Here is a 22,941-nt window from a genome sequence, read left to right as displayed (position 1 = left end):
ATGAAGAGTAACACCCGCTCACTGCATCTAAAGAAAGCCCACGTGCAGCAACAAAGACCCAAGGCAGCCAAAAATAAATAAATAAATTTGTATAAAACAAAACAAAAAACACACAGTAAAAAAAAAATTTACCATTTTAACCATTTTTAAGTGTACAATTCAGTGGCATTAAGAACATTCACAACGTTGTGCAATCATCACCACTATCCATTTCCAGAAATTTTTCATCATCCCCAAACTGAAACTCTATACCCCTTAAACAATAACTCCCCATGCACCCTTCTCCCAGCCCCTGGTAACCTCTATTCCACTCTCTGTCTCTATGAATTTGACTCTTCTAGGAACTTCATATAAGTGGAGTCATGCAAGATCTGGCTTATTTAACTCAGCATGATGTTTTCAGGGTCCATGCATGTTGCAGCATCTATCAGAATTTCATTCATTTTTAAGGCGGAATAATACTCCATTGTATGTATATACCACATTTTGTTTATCCATTCACATCCATCTGTGGGTACTGGATTGTTTCCATCTTTTGGCTCTTGTGACTAACACTGCTATGAACGTTGGTATACAACAGCGGCATATTTTACTACTAGGCTATGCAAACCTATTTAACCAGAATTTGTGCAGGGTGAGAAACAGGTTTAAAGTCTTCCCTGATTAGTGGTTATAAAATTTGGCCATACATTAGAATCACCTGGGGTGTTTTAAAAATTTTCCAGTGCCCATGCTGCAGCCCAGACCAATTACATCAGATTACCTGGGAGTGGGACACAAGCATCAGTATTTTTTGTAAATCTTACTAGTTGATCCCAATGTGCAGCCCAGTTGGAGAACTAGTGCCCTAAACAGTGAGCTAGTAAACACTGTTTCATCTAAAGTATTTTTCCTTTCCCTGCAATATCTAAATCACACTTAGATTTCCCATACTTTCAAATCCAATTTAGCTGAATTAAATTCATCTTTATATTTTTAGGGTCTTTTAAGGTCTTCCAGCCAGAGCACTTAAACTTATAATTTAAGTTTGGCAGCGGGGTGGGCAGGGGGAAATCTCAGATGTACCTACCATTAGAACAGAAATGTGTGCTCCTATCAGAGACAAAATGAATACATTCAAGAATACAAAAATAAACTTTTATGCAATTAGATCTAATAATAAAACTAGACATATTTTCTTTCATTTCAGGCCTAAAAATTAGCTCCCACTTACACAATTATTTAATATTGCTTTGGAAATCCCAGACTAATATAATTATACATGAAAAGAGAAAAGCACCATTATTTGCTGGTGATGCAACTGATAATCCTAGAAAATCCAAAGGAATTAGGTTAAAAAAAAAAATCCTGGAGGTATAAAAATAGGTTAATGGTGAGAAAAAAAAAAGTCAATAGGATCCTTGTATAACCAGTCATAGCCAGCTGAAAAATAAGAGATCCAATTTAAAACAGTCACAAAAATATATAATGCTTAAAACAACAAAAGATATAGTATATATTTATTTGTTTAGTCATCAACTATACCGGGTAGTGCTACAGAGAACAGCCTGTGTAGAGTAGGCTGCTTGGTGCCCACCCTGGCTTCCACCCTTAGTAGTTGTGGAAATTGGGAAGTTATTTAACCTGAGTCTTAGTCTAACCATCTGTAAAATGGAGATGATAACAGTATCTACCTCATAGAGTTGGACAGGTTACACGAGTTGAAAATGTAAAGTGCTTAAACATTCCCTGCTACATAGTAAGTACCATTTCTGTGCTAGCTTTTAACTTTATTACTGGCAGTGTTTTAAAAATGGAATTGGACAGATGGAGAACTATAGCATATTCCTGAACAGGGTGAGTTTACAAGCATAAAGGATGGAGGAAGACAGAAAATAATGAATCATTGGGTGCATAAGAAATGAAACCTGAAACTTGAGACTAAGTATTTATATGTCTGTTTACCCTATTTAATTTATAATTGCATAAATGTGTAAATTATAGCATTTAGATTTTAATGCAATTCTAATTATAGAGAATACTAAATATAAAATTATTTAAATGGAAAAATAAATGGATTCAAATATAATATATAATATACATTATACATAATATATGTGAAAGAAAAGGGCTATTACCAGCTTTTATAGCCTATTATGCAGCAATTACAGACTAGTAGTGGTATAGTAGAATTCTACTTCAATTTAGAAGAATTCAGAAACAGGCACAACCCCAAGAAATTTAAAGAAGAAAAAACCAGAAAACCTGGCTGTGTAAGAGTTTTCAAAATCAAAGGGATAAAGGAAACTCATGAATACATTCTGATAACTGGATAGAAATTTGAAGAAGTTAATAAGAATTTAAACATAAAAGCTTAAATTATGGAGAACGATTTTTTAAAACACATCAGTGGAAGAAAAGTCAATTTCTCTCTTCTTTGAAGAACTCAATAGAAAAAAGACATCTGAATTTTAAATATCTGTAAAATGGAAAACAAAAGCACAATAACAGAATAGGAAGTTTAAAAATCAAGTATGACACAGAGTTAATCCATCACCTCTCCCAGTCTTCACTTCTGCGATCCTGGCTCAGAGTCTCTCTTACCTTGACCTTTGAAATAGCCTCTCCTCTAACTGGTCTCTTTGGTTCCACCCTTGCCTTCCTAAAAAATCCATTCTCTGCATGACAAGCTGAGTGATCCTTTTTAAAGATCTTAATAAGACCTGGTCAACTCTCACACTTAACACTCTCCCTTGCTTTTCTGTGGCTCTTAAAATTTAAATCCCTCGTCAGGCTCACATGGCCACACGTGATCACTCACCTCCCCCCAGTCTCTGCCCTTGAACGGCCCCAACTGAGTCTTGTACCAGCTGTTTCCTCTGCCTAGATCGCTCTCCCCAGCCCATCTTCACGAGGCTAGGTCCTTCTTGTCCTTTAGGTCTCAGCTTAAATATGTCTTCCTTATCTGAGTCCCCAGTTTAAGGTAATAATAAAAAACTAACATTTGGGAAGTGTTTTTCTGTATGTCAGGCACTTTGACACTTCACATGCAAAATTCAGCACTCTCACAAGAACCCAATGAGACAGATTCTATTATTATCATTCCCATTTTACAGGAAGGAAACTGAATCCCAGCAAAGGTATGTAAATCCCAATATACTGCAAGAAAGCAGCTTACCAGAGCAGTAGTACCAGCTTCTCACAATCACATCACTACAGCACTTTCCAAAGTGTGATTTTGTGTGGGCTCCAGACGCTCTCTGCCACTAACACTAAGTGTGCTGTTTTTCATCAAACCTCTGAAGAGAAACTTCTGTACCTTTCTGTAAACTCTTTTCTCAGAAATATCTAAACGGGGAAGTAAAAAGTCTATGAAAACTATAAAACTTCATGCTTTTAGCCAGTGAGAAGGTAATAAACCCTGCCTACAGAAGATGTGTTTTCATGCAAACTATAAAAACAAACAAACAAACAAACACATTACATTACATTCTGTCTCCTCTTGACAGAATGTAAACCTATGTCTGCCTTGTTCACTGGGGTATGTTCAGCTCCTAGAACAATGGCAGGCACATGGGAAATACTCAACTAATGTTTCCTGCGTGTTGAACAAATGGATGAGTACATAAGGGAATAATTAACAAATCAACTTGATAAGAAAAAAAAAAAGACCAGGAGAACCAAAGTGTCACTTTTATTCTTTTTTTTTTAAACATCTTTATTGGAGTATAATTGCTTTACAATGTGTTAGTTTCTGCTTTATAACAAAGTGAATCAGTTATACGTATACATATATCCCCATATCTCTTCCCTCTTGCGTCTCCCTCCCTCCCACCCTCACTATCCCACCCCTCTAGGTGGTCACAAACCCCGAGCTGATCTCCCTGTGCTATGCCGCTGCTTCCCACTAGCTATCTATTTTACATTTGGTAGTGTATATATGTCCATGCCACTCTCTCACTTTGTCCCAGCTTACCCTTCCCCCTCCCCATATCCTCAAGTCCATTCTCTAGTAGGTCTGTGCCTTTATTCCCATCTTGCCCCTAGGTTCTTCATGACCTTTTTTTTCCCTTAGATTCCATATATATGTGTTAGCATACGGTATTTGTTTTTCTCTTTCTGACTTACTTCACTCTGTATGACAGACTCTAACTCCATCCACCTCATTACAAATACCTCCATTTCATTTCTTTTTATGGCTGAGTAATATTCCATTATATATATGTGCCACATCTTCTTTATCCATTCATCTGTCGATGGGCACTTAGGTTGCTTCCACGTCCTGGCTATTGTAAATAGAGCTGCAATGAACATTGTGGTACATGACTCTTTTTGAATTATGGTTTTCTCAGGGCATATGCCCAGTAGTGGGATTGCTGGGTCATATGGTAGTTCTATTTTTAGTTTTTTAAGGAACCTCCATACTGTTCTCCATAGTGGCTGTATCAATTTACATTCCCACCAACAGTGCAAGAGGGTTCCCTTTTCTCCACACCCTCTCCAGCATTTATTGTTTGTAGATTTTTTGATGATGGCCATTCTGATTGGTGTGAGGTGATACCTCGTTGTAGTTTTGATTTGCATTTCTGTAATGATTAGTGATGTTGAGCATCCTTCCATGTGTTTGTTGGCCATCTGTATGTCTTCTTTCCCACCAGCCATTTTAAACCATCTGCTAGCTGCAACCTTATCTCAAGGTTGTTCCCTCCAGTAACCATGCAACCATTTCAGACCCCAATCAATCCTTATTTAACAAGCACCCTTACTTCCTGCCAGCTCCCATTATAATTCTTGATAAACAAGTTATGTAACAACTGTAACCTTGCAGTTTTTGCCTTGATAAGTCTCCCCTATTTGGTAGTCTGGTGGAACACAATTCAAGTGCTTCTTGAAGCTGTCTCCCATATTAATTCTATTTGTAGATTAAGGTGTTCAAATCATTTATCATCGTAACAAATATCATTCAAAGGATTACTTTTTTTTTTAAATTTATTTATTTATTTATGACTGTGTTGGGTCTTCGTTTCTATGCAAGGACTTTCTCTAGTTGTGGCAAGTGGGGGCCACTCTTCATCGCGGTGCGCGGGCCTCTCACTGTCGCAGCCTCTCTTGTTGCGGAGCACAGGCTCCAGACGCGCAGGCTCAGTAGTTGTGGCTCACGGGCCTAGTTGCTCCGTGGCATGTGGGATCTTCCCAGACCAGGGCTCGAACCCGTGTCCCCTGCATTGGCAGGCAGATTCTCAACCACTGCGCCACCAGGGAAGCCCCAAAGGATTACTCTTAATTCTAACAGAATTGATTACAATGGCCCCTGCTTTCTGGCATCTTTCATTGAGTCTTGGTAAATGTTGATAAATAATTCAAAGAAGTGTTAAAAACATCTGAGGCTTTTCAGTTGGCTAATAAACTCTTGCCAACCAATGTACCTTGTGCTCCATCTCTTACAAAATGATGGAAAGAGAGTATCTGTCCTACAAAATAACTTAAGATCCAAGTATCAAAAATGTGTCCATTAATAATTTTGAAACTATTTTCTCTAACTTTTCATGCCCTACAAACTTTACATAAGGAAGCAGAAAAGGTGCATATCCTTTAACCCAATATTGTGTGGCTAAACACACCTCCAAATCACTCATGCCAGTTGATAGAATAAGACCTTATCCTTCCAACAGACATTTTCTAACATTCCAATTACTACACTCTCATTTCACAACTTTTCCTCCTAACTTTGTTAGAACTCAATGGTGTGAAATAAGGGCTGAATAAGTAGATTTGCATATATGCATAAGGTTTCTAATGTACCCGAATACTTGAAAAGGGAAACAAAGTAAGCCATGATCAGAACTCCAAAATGGCATATAATCAACTTGATTCATAAGTTTTTGGAAATTTACATCTGACAACAACCAATGCCAAAATTCAAACCTGCTACTCATATTGGCTCTAAGTGAACTCTATCTTACATTTAGTTAAGCAATGCCCAAGGTCAGCTTTACATGCATTACTCAAGCCTCACCACAACACTCTTCATTGTGATTCAACAAATATGCCTGTCCTTGTGAAGCTTACATTCTACCAGGGAACAGACAATAGGTATACAAATAAGTTTATAATCTAGTCTGTCTCAAACCTCTTTAAAAGTGACCCTTGAGCACTGAATTCCAAGGGTCAGTAGCTATCAAACTTCTCCTGAAAGGAAATTCGTTAACAATAAACTTTATATCATTGTTTTTGTCAAAAAGGCCACCGAGAAAGCAGTGGTGGCCTACCTACCCTTTACTGTTTTTCTCCATTTTACAGAAGAAAATTGAGATTGTGTCAAGAATCTAGATTTCTTTTCCTATCACTTCCCCCAATTGCTTAGAACACTCCTGCCACTCCAATTCAGCATCCCATGACCCCCATCTATCCAGGTACCACAAAATACCCAATACTGAAAGCTGAACGCTCTTCTTTTAACGGTTTCTCTAGTTTCAGTGCAAGAGTTTAACTGTTTGCTTAACACACACAGGAAAGGAACAGATAGAGGACTTCTGCTCAGGAGCCCCCCTCTTACTATGCCCTGTACCACTGGAACAGTTTTCATATTTTATCTTCTTTTGATACCAATATCACTATGAACAATAAACCCACCTCTAAGGATGTACCCAGAATACTGTTCATTTTTTGGCATAGCTTGAAATAACTTTTGAAATAATTTTCTCTATGTGAAGTTGTCAATTTGCTATAATGTTCATTAGTTCGTTTATATTCAACTTTCAGTTGTCTTTTTGCAAAGCTGAGTAAGCATATGTATGTATACATACAGGCATACCTCGTTTTATTGCTTCACTTTATTGCACTTTGCAGATACTGCATATTTTACAAATTGACAGTTTGTGGCAACCCTGTGTGGAGCAAGTCTGTTGGTTCCATTTTTCCAACAGCATTTGCTCACTTTGCATCTGTGTCACATTTTGGCAACTCTCGCAATATTTCAAACTTTTTCATTATTATTATTATATTTCTTATGGTGATCTGTGAAGTCACTATTGCAAAAAAGATTGACTTGATGAAGGCTCAGGTGATGGTTAGCATTTTCTAGCAAGAAACTATTTTTAATAAAGGGATGTACATTGTTTTTTAGACATGTTGCTACTGCATACTTAATAAACTACAGTATAGTGTAAACATAACTTTTATTTGCACAGAGAAACGAAAAAATTTGTGCGACTCCCTTTATTGCAGTGGTCTGGAACCAAACCCACAATATCTCCAAGGAATGGCTGTGTATTTTTTCCTCTTTCCTCTGCTCTATGAAAGGTTGCACACTAGACACCAGTTCTGCATCTTGCTCTTATTTTCAGTAATGGTATAGGCTTTTTTTTTTTTTTTTTTTTGGGCTGCGCTGCACGGCACGTGGGATCTTAGTTCCCCAACCAGGGATTGAACCCATGCCCCCTGCATTGGGAGTGCAGAGTCTTAATTAACCACTGGACCACCAGGAAGTCCCAGTAATGGTATAATCTTTAGCAAGTTATCCACCCTTCCAATTTATTCATCTGTAAAACGGGAAGAACACTGTGTGAGAATTAAACAGAATAATGTAAGGACAGGAGCAATGGAGTGACACGTGCAATACGATAAATGCTACCTCCACTTGGTCCCTACAGCCCCCCTTGCTGCTGCTGCCCATAATCATAAGACAGCTACAACTCATACCAGACAAACGACCCTTTAGACCATAGATTAAATGCTCACGGGAAATCAGGAGAGTACAGCAGATCATCCCAGATTAAGTGGTCAACAGCTTTCTCCCTAAGGGAAATAAAGAGAAAGTTTTCAGTCAGTTATTAAACACACCGTTTGAGACAAATTTAAAAGGATTTCCACAGAGCCTGTGTACATGTACACTGGATTCTTTCACCTTCCAACAAAATCAAGGTTTCCAAATTCCCTTATGTATTTGAACACATTCTCTGGTGTATCCAGAAAAGTCTAAAAAGTGTTACTGGGACGAAAACTTTTTCTTTACCAACTTAGGTTGAAGTACTTGGGGGCCTGTGAATTAACAGACAGATTAATAGCAGCAAAGATTATTATACATGTAGGCAAGAGCACGCTGTAAGGAGTAAGGATTTATATACCAGCTTAATAGGATAGGGGTGGGGAAAGGTATTAAGGCCTCAGTGGGAAAGTATGGAAGGTTCTCACAGGATGTATTTACACAGTTCCTTGGCAGGTCCTGATGCCAGAGAGGGCTTACGGCAGCTGAATACTTAGAAAGACCTGCTTTACTTATCAAAGGGAAGTTCAGAGAAAATTTTTTGGTTTTGTGGTGTTTTTTTTTTTTTTCCAGCAGCTGCTGTTTGTTCAGATGGTCTCAGTTTCAATAGTCATTATGCCATTTTGGTGAGGTTAGTCCCTTCATTTCCCTGTTATAACCTGTCATGAAGTTTCATAGGCAAGGAGCTGGGGAGATTGCTGTGGGGAGACGTGGATTAGAAGTTGGGAGGTAAGAGATCTGCGAACAAAAACAGATAACAAGGATGAATACGCATAAAAGAGCAAATCCCAACACACAGCCCCATCTTTCACTGAACCGGTCTCTTATTCTCGAGGTCAGTCCAATTAATCAACGGTGCTTCACTCATTTTACGTAGGATGTCAACCCGTTCTTTTATACGGTTCAAACTATCCTGTACTTCTTTTGATTTATTTACATACAAGCAGCACCGGCTGCCAATGATAGCACACTGTGTTCCCTGCCGGGCAGCCTGTGTAGCCAGGAGACGGCGATTTCAGAGCACAGAGGCGAACCTGCTAACCCCTGACGGGCGTGCTTTCAAGGTCTGCGGGGTGCCAGTGAATCCTTGTTCCTTGACTTTGGAAGTGTTCCGAATTGCTTCTTCTAGATCAGAAGTTTTCAAGCTTGGAAAAAGGGTCCTTACTGAATCAGTATTGCGATACATGAGTGGCTTGCCTATGATTTCTGGTTGGATGTGTCTACGCGGTGCTACTTTACGCCTGAAGGAGGCCAGGTCTGTAATCCGGCTAGCATTTAAAGTGGGATAACTAGTGAGGGAAGGTGCCAGGTAGCCAAGTCCACATCGCCCTGACCATTTAGGTGGGAACCCTTTATATACCTTATTGCCACATAAAATATCCACATCGCCCTGACCATTTAGGTGGGAACCCTTTATATACCTTATTGCCACATAAAATAAACAGACCAGAGGTGTTCACAAACAAGGTCAGAGTGGAACCTGTGACCCACCAGGTTGGAGTTCGGTGTCCACGGTGGCCTTTGTCGTTAGTTATGTCGGCATCTGTATATCTCCATTTCCCATGTGCCTCTGTCAGGCTGTAAGAGCAAAACAGGCTGCAAAATATCTGGTAAGAGGAGACCTTCAGTCTGGTTTTGGCAGCTATCAAGAAAGGTGTCATTACCTGACCAGGTCATTCCAGAATTTTGGTCAACCCGTTTGTGGCCTGGGGTATCGGGCAGACCAACCAGGGGAAGAGCTGAGCGGTTCCAGGTCCTATTTGTGTGGTCTGCAGACCAGGAATACTGTCCAGTGACTAGGCAAACATTTGTATCATTATAATAATCAGTCTGGAACTCATTTATAACATCTTTGGAGGATTTGAAGGTGTCATCTGTGGAGTCAAACCACAATGTTTGATTACAGTATGGTTTTGGTATGTTACCTAGGAAGGGTCCAGTGTCATTTTTATTTTCAATGCAAAGAGAAAATTTTCCCTCCAATACCCTCACCTGAGTGAAGGACAGACCTCGAGCCTCCATGGGGGTTCCCCAATGCCAAGTCACTCTGCCGTAGGAGGAAGCAGAGAGCCTTCCATACATCCACTGTCCAGAATCGGTCCACCAGGTGCTTGCACTGGCAGGGACAAAACCTAGTTCAGGTTCTGGTGCGTTATTTAGACGCTGACATAACCAGCAATTAGACTGAAAGACTGGTGTGAGTGGGTGTTGTGGCCATGCTAAAACTGTTGAAAAAGCAGTAAGAGTTCGCTGAAGCAAGACATAGTCTGAAAGGGAGCCCGTAGTGGGGGAACAGAGGGAGGATAGGTTTAGACAAGCAACCTCCAGTCAGTCCTTCTGTAACTGAAAGAGGAAGGGTTTTGTTTAAATTTCTAGGTCAGAGAATTTTGCAGGTCAGGCAGAGGTTGCAAGGGAAGATAAATGGAGACAAAATTCTTGATCGGAGATCTTGGGTAAAGCTGTCTACTTCGTGGTGTCGTCTGCTTCTGGAGCCTGAGTAAGCTCTTGAAATCCTCAATTTGAGGTCACGCATGGGGATGGCCTTCTAATTGTCCTGGGGCGGGGGGATGATGATATGGATCTAGCTTGGTATCTCACGTGAATCCAGGAGGACTTCTATTCTGATGACAGGGTAGATGGTTAGCAGTACTTCCTAAGGCCTCTCCCAGCAAGGTGACAATGTACGTTTTCTTCTAAAAATGTTGATGTATACTCATCTCCTAGAAGAAAGGGATGGCAAGGCCTGTCAGTGAGGACCATGCTTTTTTTCACCTGTTGATGAGATGCACCAAGTATAGAAGTTCTTGTATATAACTAGTCAGAGTACTGAATTGTTCACTCAAGTCCCCATGTTGCTCGCCCAATCCAGGAATGGAAGGTTTAGAGATGCCAGCTGGCACTGGGGTGACGAAAAACTATTTCAAAAGGGGTCCATTTGGAGTATCCTGGATCTGTATAAGGGCCAGGGATAATGCTTCTAGCCATATAAGTCTAGTTTCTAGATAGATTTTTTTTTTCCCCTGGCATTCTTTTTTAGGTCTACATTTTAAGGTCTTCCTTCCCTGAGGATAAGGGATGGTAGGGAGTATGAAATGTTAACGAATATCCTCTCAGAGTCTTTGTGAGCAAGTGACTTGTTTCTGCTGTAAAGTGAGTTCCTTGGACAAACTAATGGTTACCAGTGGAGGCAGGGGGAGGCAATACAGGGGTGGAGGACTGGAGGGTACAAACTATTGGGTTTGTAGGCTACAAGGATGTACTGCACAACACAGGGAACACAGCCAATATTTTTCAACAACTGTAAATGGAGTGTAACCTTTAAAAATTGTATGAAAAATATAAAAATTAAAAAAAAAAAGTTCCTTTGTCAGATTCAGTTCATAAAGAAATGCCAAAACAAGGAATAATCTAAGTTATTAGTTTGTTACAACTGTTGTGGCATCAGTATGTCTAGTTGGCTAGCACAGACCATCCACTAAACATGCAGACAATAACTAAACAGTGAAAAGAGCCTAAGGCTGGAGATGAGTCTATAAAGTCCACCTGGAGTACCATAAAGGACACTGTGGGTCTTGGAGGACTCCCTGAGCTACATTGGTTACCTCCAGAAACTTGGTAAGATTTATACACTGGGAAATAATTTGTAGGAAGTACCAGTACCTGCAGAGGTCAAGAATCTGTGGAACTGCCAAAGTGTGCTAACAGCCTGACAGACTCGAAAGGCTTATCTAGTCGGTGTAAATGTTTGTAGCTTTCCCTTTTGCCAATGTATCAGCCCTAGGAAGAGCTATGAGTTTTGTAGCTTGGGCTGATTTTCTAGTGGGCAGCATGCAGCAAGTGTTTGCTGTGGGATAGTCAGCTTCTCTGAAAATTCTGTTTACAAGAGCCATCACACAGAAGAGCATGTCTGGCTTGCTAAAGGACATGTCCAAGAGGTCTTCTTGTGGTTTAGAAATCATCTCGATGGTTGTAAGGTAACCATGTGGAATGGTTCTTTATCATAAGGGGTTTAAGAGTATTAGAGGTGCAAGATGATGGAGGGGTAGTTAACGGGCCTGTTCATAGGTGGTCTTTCATCGAGTAGAGAGGTGTTGTGTTTTATGGACTTGTAAGAACTGATACAGCATGGGAACAAAAAGGTGAAAAGGGGAAGCTTGTGTAAGGCTACTGGCTTGTGCATCAGGGTGGCAGCCAAATTAACGTACTTAGGCACAGGAACATGTCTGATGCCATAGGGTCCAACTGACATGAGAAATATTCTATGGGGTGTATCTGAAAGAGAAAAGGTTGTCCTGGAATACCTGCATCTATCCCACTCTTTTCATGGCAATACAGGTGGAAAGGTTTGTCAAAACTGAGTCATCTGAGGGCTAGGAGATGGACAATGTGAATTTCAATGCTTCAGTAAAGGATTCTGTAGCGTATCTGGCAGGAAGGCATATAAAGGTTTGGCAGGGACAGCAAAGTTGGTAATCCATTGGTGGCAAGAGCCAGCTGCCCATAAAGATTTGCGTAATTGTTCATCTTTGGGAGAGGGATGGACAAAATTGAGTCAAAGCATTTGGGGTGAGTTTTTGCATACCCTGAGATATTTCATGACAGGAGGAGGTAACTATTGCTTCTACCCAGTGAAGTGTGACTCTGGAGGTTTTATGACCTTTGTCAGCTGGTGCATTTAGATGTTCTTCTCAATTTATAGTCTTTATATCATTCTAGTGGGTTGTCCCTGCCTTCAATGACAAATACCAACACCTGTACTATCAATGCTAAGTTTAAGTTTGAATCCATCACTTCTGCTCTGAGCTGTGTAAAAATATCACAAAGGTGCTCACAATGAAAGGAAATTTTCTTCTGGTTCAGCTGTGACTCCAGACAGGATCCAAAGAGGAGTTCTACAATCTCTTCTCTGGGTTTTATGGACACTTTCTTTACCCTTCTGTGTTAGCCTCTTAAGGCACTGCGTCAACCTTGAAAGGGCACAGGAAAGGGTGATTTGGGTTTTTCACAGGGTTCTCTACGATTTCCTGCATTCCTCTCTCGTTAATGTCCGTGGACCTCAGCAGTTTCTTTAACCGAGTCTGAAAACCCACCAGAAGCAGCTGTTCTGCTTGTGAACGTCCGTTTCCTTTGTTAAAGAAGAGCCGGATTCGGGCCTTTGCACCAAACACGTGCTTGGGAACCCTCCGGTCGTCACTGACACGTGCTCGAGTCCGGGTCATTTCATTTCACTCAAAGACAGGAACATACCTGCGCTTAGAACTCAGGCCGCTGCACCCGCAGTCGTTGGAGACAAAGTCCCCAGGCTCACGGTCGGTCAGAGACCCGCTGTTGCCGCCGCAGGCTGGGCCTGGCCCGAACCTGCTGCAAAATAGCCGCGGCTGCGCCCTGGGGAAGCAAAGCGCAAACTTGTTACCACGCGCGGGCCAGCAGGCCGAGAAGCCTCCGGGAGGCTGGTCGCAGGGTGTGTGCCTCGCGCGGCCCCGGGACGGGCACTGCCGTCCCCTCCCTCCTACCCCTCCCCGGGCCGCCGAGAGCTGCTCTACTGCGTTCTGGCCGCCGGGAGCAGCGGAGCTCCGGGCGGGCAAAGCTCGAGGGGACGCAAGGCGACCCCAGCCCCACCCGGGCCGGCGGACCGGCCGAGAACCCTCCCCGCCGCAAGAGGCCAAGAGACCACAGACTCACCGCCCAACTCCGTGGGCCAAAGAGACCCACGACCCGCGGAGTCACAGTAGGTGGGGCGGGACCTGGAGAAGGGCTGCGGGGCGGGCAGCCAATCCGAGGGAAGTTCCGGGCCGAGAAGGGAGGAGCGGGGTGGGGGGGGGGTGGTCCCCGGCATTTCGACTTTGGCTGTGGCGGGAGAACTAGCTGACTGTGCGCGGAGCGTGCTTTTTGGAGCCTCAGGGAGTCCGCGCGCGGAAACCGGATTTATCTGGCGCCTCCCCAGGCCTTAGCCCTCGTGCATCTGGTTCTCCCAGGCCAACGTTCCTTCCACAAGAACTCTCCTAGCGAGGCCTTCTCCTGTATCCTCTCCTCAGGTTAGCGCCTGGTCCAGGGCTCCCGGTCACACAACCCCCTAGAACGCTGAGCTGCTCGTTCCTATGCCACAGTTTAATTTATTTTGAGTGCCTACTATGTGCCATGCACCCTTCTAATCTTTAAAAAGGCGAAACAAAGGACTTTGACATTCTAGTGGAGAACAAAAACAAAATCAAGATGTAAAAATAAAATGTCGTAGGGTAATAAGTGATAAGGAGAAAAACCTAAGTATTTATTACAACTTGGAAAACTAAAGATTGACAGTAGTCTTTGCTGTGAACAAATGCCCCTTATGACACTAAGAAATAAAGAAGCAAAACTTACCATGACTGGTGTTACTGTGCTGCTTTGGAATATACTTCACTGTAGAAATGACTAAATGTGATGGAAGGCTCTTTACCAGAGATCCCGAGTAGGGTCCTATTTGGATCCATATTGCAGAGGGGACCAAGATGGACAAGGACAATGGCCCCGGGCTGCGGGACTCATGGTCCACAGTCCTGGTGGCAGTCACTAGTGAGAGGATGCTCGGGAAGGAGGCTAGCTGTCACGGGGGTGGGTGGTCTTCAAACCCTTCAGATTCCCAGGTCTCCCCTCCCAGCCCTGAATAGGCCTGCAGCCTGCTTTATCCTTCCCAGTGTTCTGCAGCTGGGGGAAACCCTTCCCCCAGAGCAGCACCAATCCCACGGCTCTGGTCTGGGCTCCAGTCCTATTGGCTTCCTCAGCCCTCCCAGGCTATTTATTTATCTCCTGCCTCTTCAAATTTCTCTCTTTTGCTCTTCAGCCTGGCTCAAGAAATGGGTGTAACCACTATTCACACTGCCCTTTGCTTATGCTGATTCACTGCCCCATTTATAACTCTGTTTATTTCATTGATGTCTCTTTTCCTCCCTCTCCCTTTTAAATTAAATTACATTTTATTTTCTCCAAGCTATTTTTACCTTCTAAAACATGTGTGTTTTCATAGTAGAGTAAAGCCAGGGGTGAGGGGAACAGTGATTGTGAAATAAAGTGGAAAGAGAGAAATGCTCAGTCCTTGGAAGGAATTGCCTCCTGTTGGGATGTGTTTATTTATTTATAGAACTCATATGTATTGAGAACTACCATATGCCAAGCCCTGTGGTAGACCTAGAGGTACACAGATAGTAAGAAAAAGAAAAAAAAAACCAGAACAAATCATGGACCTTGCCCATGTGGAACTTTTAGTCTAGTGGGTAAAACATATTAATACAAGAATCACATTTTTAAAACGTGAAATTACCACTTAAGAGCTAAGATGGAGGTCAGAGACTCAGCTGTGAGGTTGGGGTAGGGGTGATTAAGCAGAAAATTGAAGATGAGTTTATGAGGCAAAGCGGAGGAGCCTGGGGTTTAGTTCCACGTAGAGGGAAGAGCATGTGCAGAGTGTGGGCTCCAGGAAGGAGCTCAGTGCATTCGTGGAAATGTAGGAAGGCTGCTGTGAGTTCTGCACAAAAAGCCAAGGGATGGGGATGGAGAGAGATGCAGGATAGGCATGATATAAACTGGGCTTGGGGGTAGGGGACTGGGGTGTGGAGGGCGGGGTTATCTGGAGATGCTGGTGGCTGCCAGAACTCGTAGACCATAAAATTGCCCATATATAATGCTCATTAATAATATGTTGTATACATGCATGTCAGTAAAAGTTGATGTTTGCAAGGCTGGCATGTGTTCAGGCCAGCATGTTGAAGACAATAAGAGCTAACCTTTATTGCCCACTTACTACACGCTCTGAACTCCTTTAACTGCTCTACACAGATTAGCTTATTTACTCCTTTCAGCCACCTACTGGGTACACAATTTCTCATTTTGTACCAGAGGACCCACATATTGCTAACATTTTGTGAGAGCTCTTCTCCTGCCACTCTAATAGTTTAGGTGGCTGGTAAACATATTAGGAATTGTGAGCACATCCAAACAGTGGCTCAGGTTCCTCCCCAACACGTGTACACAAACATAACCGTAGGGAAGGAAACAGAAATCGTAGCTGCAATGGCCAGATGGTGGACACAGGATGGCAGCATGGAATTCTCAATTTCTGTAACTCTGAAGGTGCTTTTCCCTAAAAGTGATTGTGGAATTTCAATTAGAACTCTGAGAAAATCTAGAATTATGTTGATAGCCATGTTAGAAGTTGCATGTTGACCAGCTGAACCTGAACAATGGCACTTGCTGTCCTATAGTATTTGATTATATTGGATTTTAAATACTACTTTTTCTTAAAAAAAAAAAAGCACTCTTTAAAACAATTACATGTTATCCATGAGAAATGGACTATTGCCTGCCATGTCAGTAAACAAAGGATGTCACAGTCATCAGCGATTGCAGCCGCAGCCGAAGGTAACCTGGTGAGCCCCGAGGGAGCTCAGGAAGGAAAAGAATACCTGCCATCTAGCAGCCATCAGACTGCAGCCACGCCCTAGGTTGAGTCCTGAGGAAACACCGATGTGAAAACACTGGATACTGGCCTTGGAGAGCTGAGGTGCATATCAAAGGAATGATTTCAGTGAGCCCAGATTCTTGCATCTTCCCATGCATAGAAAAGTGCTAAATTCCTTAACTTGAGATATCTGGTTTTCTTCAATTTACAATAATCTTTTGACATTCAGACTACCTGCCCTTCGTTGCAAAACTCCTATACGTCCTGGCCCTTACCTCGGCTCCTCGGAGCAGTTCTCTCAGGGTTACTTGAGATGCTGCCTCCCGGGCTTGAAGTCCTAAAAATTTCCACCAAATAATACATAACTCTCAACCTTTAGGTTGTGAATATATATTTTTAGTCAACATCCATTATGCTTAGCATCCAATGTACTCTACGAAAGTAGTATATAAATTATATTTGGCCAGTTAAACTAATTAGCATAAGGTATCCAATTGAAAGTACAGCAAAAAATGGACTATTTAATTCTATTAAAGAAAATGGAGTGAAGAGCTAGACTTGCTTCTTCAGTAGCACAATTTAATGAGACTGCTTCAGATGAGTCCTGTTCTATATCAGAAAAGGAACACAAATCCCTCCAGCTTCTATTTCTGGCTCTACCACAGGCTTTGCGATTATACCCAGAGCAAGATGGAACTTGCTACTTTTTTTCCATCTGCAAAATGTAGGCAATGCTTTTAGCCTTTTTCACAGGAGGGGCAGGATTAATGAGAGCCACAAATGAGCTTGACCTGTTTTGTAACTGCAAATGCCTTTTTATTGCTGTATTTTCATGAAAAATGAAAATCTGCTTGATTTTTTTTTTCTGACGAGTTAATATTAGGCTAAAACTTTAAAGTCTGGAATATGTACTTTATCAGCTGCTCTTTAAAATTCCAGTATCCAAATTTAAACAAAAGGAGAATAAGATAAATCTTTCAAGTGATAATCAAAACAGGAAGAAAGTGAAAGGGTTGCCTTATAAATTGAGGTCTATTTGTTTTTTCAAAACTGTTATTTTCACTAAGATTAGTAAGACTGAAATACATTATTAAAGCCATGTTGAATGAGGCTAGCTTGCTGGAAAAAACATGCCAAAAGTAAGTTGGCGTGTCAGGATATGGTATCCACATGTTTACATGTCAAGCCAGTTGAGAAGTTTGTGATAATGTGCTTTAGAATGATTGTTGATCACTCTGACATCTTTCCATCAATCCCAATACCGATGCCGCAGGCCTGGGATTGATGGTACATGAAGGAAGAAAAATTCTTAAACGTGGTGCTTTTGCAGAGCTCTGACTAGTCAGAGAATATCTTTTCCATCCTAGGCAATGGTTACTGGTCTACATCACTGTAGGAGAACGCAGTCCTTATTTCAGCAATTAGGTCGGATACACATTATGATTTACTTGTTTTTGAAAGACAGAATCTAGGTCAGAATCATAAGGAACGAAATCAACTATTTCAAAATATGTAGCTGGTTAGTGGGAAGTGCTTAATTCCCTATGCCTATAGGTTCCAGGTGGAGGTATTTCTAGTAGAATAACATGCTTGTCTGTCTCTGCTCCCTTCCTTCCTCTTCCCCAGGGAAGGAAGGGCTTCTCTCCTGGATGAGTTTGAAGAAGGAGCAGGGCAGGAAGGGGCAGCCTCTCCCGACCTCTGGGGCTCTGAGACCAGCTGAGCTGCAGTTGCCGATGAGAATTCTGTTTACTGCAACTGAGTCCATGTAACGTATTTGCTTTGTGCTTCTGGCCATGCTATTATTAATGTTTGTTATCTGGACTCTGGGATGAATTTTACATAATGAAGAAAATAATCCATATTCATAAAATTCTCCCACATCAAGTCTTATCTTATTTCAGAAACTCAGAGGAGAAATCACCCGTTTTATAGATGCCAGAATCCAGACGAAATGTAAAATAATGGGTATTCTGTCTTTTGCTTGTGTTCACATTCTTCCATATTCTTCATGGCAGTGGCTGTAGAAGTATAGAGGGAATGGGAAAAGTGCAACGTTTTTACATATACTTTTCCTACTTTAATTTTAACTAAGACTGTGGGCTGTACCAGGCCATCTCCTTAGATCTAACACAGTAGCTAACACACATTTGAAGCTCAACACATATTTGTTGACTGAATGAATTATTAAATTCAGGGCATTTTAATTGAAAATGTTTAAAAACCATTTTAAGGTATTTCATAATGCCCTTAATCAAATTCAATAATAGATTACTTACAGGTAATCTGATCCAGCCTGGGGGTCTTACCAAGCTCCTTTTTGGGCAGACCCATCACGAAGGTCATGGGTGTACACAACTGAGGAAGCTTTTAAGCATTTATCACACAAAGGAGGGAACTACCACATTACCATAGACCTCACATAAATATATAATACAGAAATACAGAATCCCAGCCAAACACTTCTGGATGGGAAGAGTTAAAAAGGATAGCATCTATCATGGACACTGATTACAAGGAAAATGATATCAGCCCTCTGGGGCCTGAAGCTCTAGCCTGTGCCCAGTAACGGCTGTCATTCATCATCTAACTCATCTTAGCCTGTGCCTGATGAGCCCCTTTCTACTTACTAAGTGTACTTCCTCTGCCTCCCTCTGACCTTTCTACATCACATCCTCCAACTGCCTGTCCTTGCTCCAGACGACATACACCCCTAGGGGTTCTCCCTCTCCTTCTCCAGACTCCTGGGGACTCTCATTTTCAGCCTCATGGGTGAAGGGTGGTCTCACTTCCATTCATGCACTTAATTGGGCAACAGGCACTAACTGAGCAGCAGCTGTGTTGAGCACCGGGCTACGTGCCTGGGATACAAAGATGATCCAAACATAGTCCTGGTTCTCCAAGAGCTCATGGATGATGGTCGGACAGTACGTGATGTGGTCGAGGTAGCACCGGGCATTGTGGAGACAGAAATGAGACACAAAACCAGCCCCAGACGATTTCCAGGAGCAGGGCCTCCTTCCTCAGGTTGCCATGTCCCAGAAGAGATGGAGGTGGAAGTAGACTTGAGAATTTTTTTTTAATTTTTAAATTTCTATTTTTTTTTTTTACAGTAGGTCCTTGTTGGTTATCTATTTTAAACATAGCAGTGTGTACTTGTCAGTTCCAAGCTCCCTAACTATCCCTCCCCCCGACTATTCCCCCCCAACCCTGGTAACCATAAGTAACCATAAGTTGGTTCTCTAAGTCTGCTTCTATTTTGTAAATAAGTTCATTTGTATAATTTTTTTTTTTAGATTCCACATATAAGCGATATCATATGATCTTTGTCTTTCTCTGACTTGCTTCATTTAGTATGATAATCTCCAGGTCCATCTATGCTGCTGCAAATGGCATTATTTCATTCTTTTTAATGGCTGAGTAGTATTCCATTGTTTATATGTACCACATCTTCTTTATCCATTCCTCTGTCAATGGACATTTAGGTTGCTTCCATGTCTTGGCTATTGTAAACAGTGCTGCAATGAACACTGGGGTGCATGTATCCTTTTGAACCATGGTTTTCTCTGGATATATGCCCAGGAGTGGTATTGCTGGATCATATGGTAGCTCTATTTTTAGCTTTCTAAGGAGCCTCCATACTGTTCTCCATAGTGGCTATACCAATTTACATTCCTACCAATAGTGTAGGAGGGTTCCCTTTTCTCCACACCCTCTCCAGCATTTATTGTTTGTAGATTTTTTGATGATGGCCAGTCTAACTTGAGACTTGAGATTTGAACAAGTCCCAGATCCAGAACAAAAGGCTTTGTGAAGCTGAGTTTGTGCTCAGACAAAGAGGAATATTAGATGTGGGCTCAGCAGAGCAAGGAAAGGAAAGTTCTGCAGACATTACAGAAAATGTCAGTTTAGATTTGGGGGCTTAGAAACAGCACTCATCCCTCTTTCTGATGGGGCCTTATTGACACTTTTTTAAAATTGGGGTTAGAGAATCAGGGCTAAGGCATAAAAAGGGTCCATTTACTAAAATTCTTATAATACATCAGGAAAAATTATGTGTGTGCTGTAGGTATTTTACTGCCATTTTAGAGGAGGTTTATGGTTTCTTAACAAGCTTAATTCATTATAACGTGCATACTTGTATAGACAAGTTGAGGAGAAAGCTTAACTGACATTAATCCCAAAGGTGTTGATGGGAAGGGCTTTTTTTGTTTGTTTGGTTGTCTTTGAAGCAAAGATCAGAGGTGATTCTTTGTCACCCACAAAACTTTGATGTTTTCCTGCGCTAATGCTCACAGTCAGGATGTAAACACAAATATACACTGGCAACATCCACAATCACTTTATGACTAGGTGAGAAATTTGTTAAGGAAAATATTTATTACTGCTCAATGTGGCTTTGAAATGTTCCTGGGCCCCCTGGAGGGAAAGCTAGTTCTAGAACAGAAGTATTAATATCCATTAACAAACAAGGTCTACGTGAAAAGCCAGTTTAACAGACTGCAAATGAATGTATCAAAATGGCAAAGAAAAAAAAAAAAGGTTGGGGGGGATCGGGGGGACACTTGCTTTAGTACAGTTGGAGTGGGAGTGTATAAGGATGTGAGTCTGACTGAGTTTTGGAGCTGGACAGGCTCAGCTTTGAATCCTGGCTCTGCTATTTACTAGCTGTGTGCCTTCAAGCAAATTACATCTTCTCAGCTTCCTCATAAATAAAATGGAGATAATAATATTGCTGTTAGGATTAACTGCAATTACATAGTTAAGGTGCCTAATATATAAGTACATGCTCAAAATGGTAGACATGTTGATCTTGAGCAAAACAGTCATTTCACAAAATTTTAACTGATGTCTTAAAGGATATGGTATGAATTTTAAGTGTACTAAATGCCCCAAATGCCCTACCTTGCCAGCTCTTCATGGTATGATATTGGCTTATGTGTTTCATTGTTGCCATGGATGCTGAAGATGCCAGAGAGGATTCATCAAAAGATATGGATGAAACCTGGTAGAGAACCTGAGGACCAATTTATTCACACACATAACTACAATTATTCCATGTTGTATTAACACAAGCATCGATGAGTTCTGGTTATATCTGGCTCTCTCTTACAAATATTATCCTCTGCTTAATTTATAACCTGATATACCTAGGTGGAAGCAGTACTTTTGTTAGGTAGTTAGACATTAGCAGCAAGGAGGTGACAGTGGTGAGAAAACCAAGACGAAATCAAGTCACACACCCAGCCATCTGGGGACTCTCCCTTGACACCACCCAGACGGGTAAAACTATGGTCGTGTGGTGGGCAGCTTATCCTGATAATAGAGGGGCACAGTAACACAAGGGGAGGTCCCCCGGCTGCGCATGCCCAGACCAGACAAGCGTATAACCTATAGTAAACCCAAACTCATTATACCGTAATTATAAAAAAATTTACATGTGGTTTTGCCGCCCCCCCCCCCGTGGGCGTTTCTTAGCGATTCAAGGGTGAGAGCATGCGCAGCAGTAATCTTGTTACATAGCTCGGGACTGTCAATCAAATAATGATCCCCCTGTCACTCACCCCCGCCTCCCTGCAAAATGCTCCTTAAAAGCACCCTTAAGCGTGTATAGCTGCTTTCCATTCGCAGAAACAGCCCGCTCTCTCTCCGAGAGCGTAGAGTATACCTTTGGGTCGATAAAATTTGCTTTGGCCTTGCTTCACTTCGCTGAAACAGCCCGCTCTCAAAAACAGCCTACTCGGGTCTTCCCTGGCGGCGCAGTGGTTGAGAATCCGCCTGCCAATGCAGGGGACACGGGTTCGAGCCCTGGTCCGGGAGGATCCCACATGCCGCGGAGCAACTAGGCCCGTGAGCCACAATTACTGAGCCTGCGCGTCTGGAGCCTGTGCTCCGCAACGAGAGAGGCCACGATAGTGAGAGGCCCCCGCTTGCCGCAACTAGAGAAAGCCCTCGCACAGAAACGAAGACCCAACACAGCCAAAACTAAAAATAAAATTAAAAAAAAAAAAAAAAAAAAAAAGTTCCTTCACTCCAAAGTAGAAAATGGCCAAGATCTGGGACGAACTAAAATCCCACTCTTCGGTTTAAAAATAAAGAAACAGCCTACTCACTCTCTCTCTCTCTCTCCCTCCCCCTCCTCCCCCTCCTCCCCCTCCCTCCTTCTCCCCCTCCACCCCCACCCAGAGTGTACCTATGCTTAAATAAACTTTGCTTTGTGCTTAAGCTTAACGGGGTAGTTTGCAATTCTTTGCTTACTATCGTGAACCGAGATTGCTGGTCCGGGCCTTCCGTTGACCTCCTCGGTTCAAGCTATTTTGTTATAACATACGTCCCCCCGGTGACACTGCTCTTACCTCGAGCCGAATCCGCAACGGTACGTTTGGGCCACTGCCCAGTCGTTCCCCCGGCTTTCTGATCATAGGTACGTTTGCGACGCCTACTTTGCGGCTTCCCCGCGCCTGCTTTGCAGCTTCCCGCAGCCTGCTTTACGGCTTCCCCGCTTCCGCATTCGCTAAAAGTAGCATTGCGCCCGCCGGCACCCTTGCACCTTCCCAGGTTTTCGTCCATTTGCATGACATTTGCCCCGCCTGTCTTACATGCATCTGCTCCTTGCCTCATTCACCTGAGAGGGGACTACTCTGTCGCTGCTAACGTGAAATGGCCTTATTGCTGTTTTATTTTTCTACTCACAGCTCTCCTTCCCGGCCTCTCGCTTGCGTCCTTCACAACTGCCGGCAGCAACGGTGGACGAATTGCCACCTTC

The 22,941-nt window shown here is 42.3% G+C and overlaps 1 long non-coding RNA gene and 1 other non-coding gene across 6 annotated transcripts; both read right to left on the bottom strand.

Moving 5' to 3' along the window:
- Nucleotides 1–5,214: 5,214 nt before the first annotated feature.
- LOC103000745 (uncharacterized) lies at nucleotides 5,215–22,669 on the bottom strand. Of its 5 annotated transcripts, XR_009008408.1 has the most exons (9): nucleotides 22,532–22,596; nucleotides 21,844–21,953; nucleotides 21,081–21,192; nucleotides 16,454–16,515; nucleotides 12,992–13,129; nucleotides 9,737–10,464; nucleotides 9,409–9,618; nucleotides 9,236–9,322; nucleotides 5,215–7,776 (listed from the first exon to the last, which is right to left on the bottom strand). It is a non-coding gene; the product is annotated as an uncharacterized LOC103000745 (long non-coding RNA). The 5 variants fall into 5 exon arrangements; XR_009008407.1 differs by lacking the exon at nucleotides 21,844–21,953 and having other exon boundaries at nucleotides 5,216–7,776; nucleotides 22,532–22,669; XR_009008406.1 differs by lacking the exons at nucleotides 21,081–21,192; nucleotides 21,844–21,953 and having other exon boundaries at nucleotides 5,216–7,776; nucleotides 22,532–22,611.
- On the bottom strand, nucleotides 12,603–12,724 carry LOC114238607 (small nucleolar RNA SNORA26). The gene has a single exon (XR_003623930.1). It is a non-coding gene; the product is annotated as a small nucleolar RNA SNORA26 (small nucleolar RNA).
- Nucleotides 22,670–22,941: the final 272 nt, after the last annotated feature.

Source organism: Balaenoptera acutorostrata, chromosome 5 (assembly GCF_949987535.1).
Source record: "Balaenoptera acutorostrata chromosome 5, mBalAcu1.1, whole genome shotgun sequence".
NCBI classification, from domain to species: domain Eukaryota; kingdom Metazoa; phylum Chordata; class Mammalia; order Artiodactyla; family Balaenopteridae; genus Balaenoptera; species Balaenoptera acutorostrata.
Note: the sequence above shows the minus strand (reverse complement) of the source record. Positions and strands in the feature narration are given on the sequence as shown.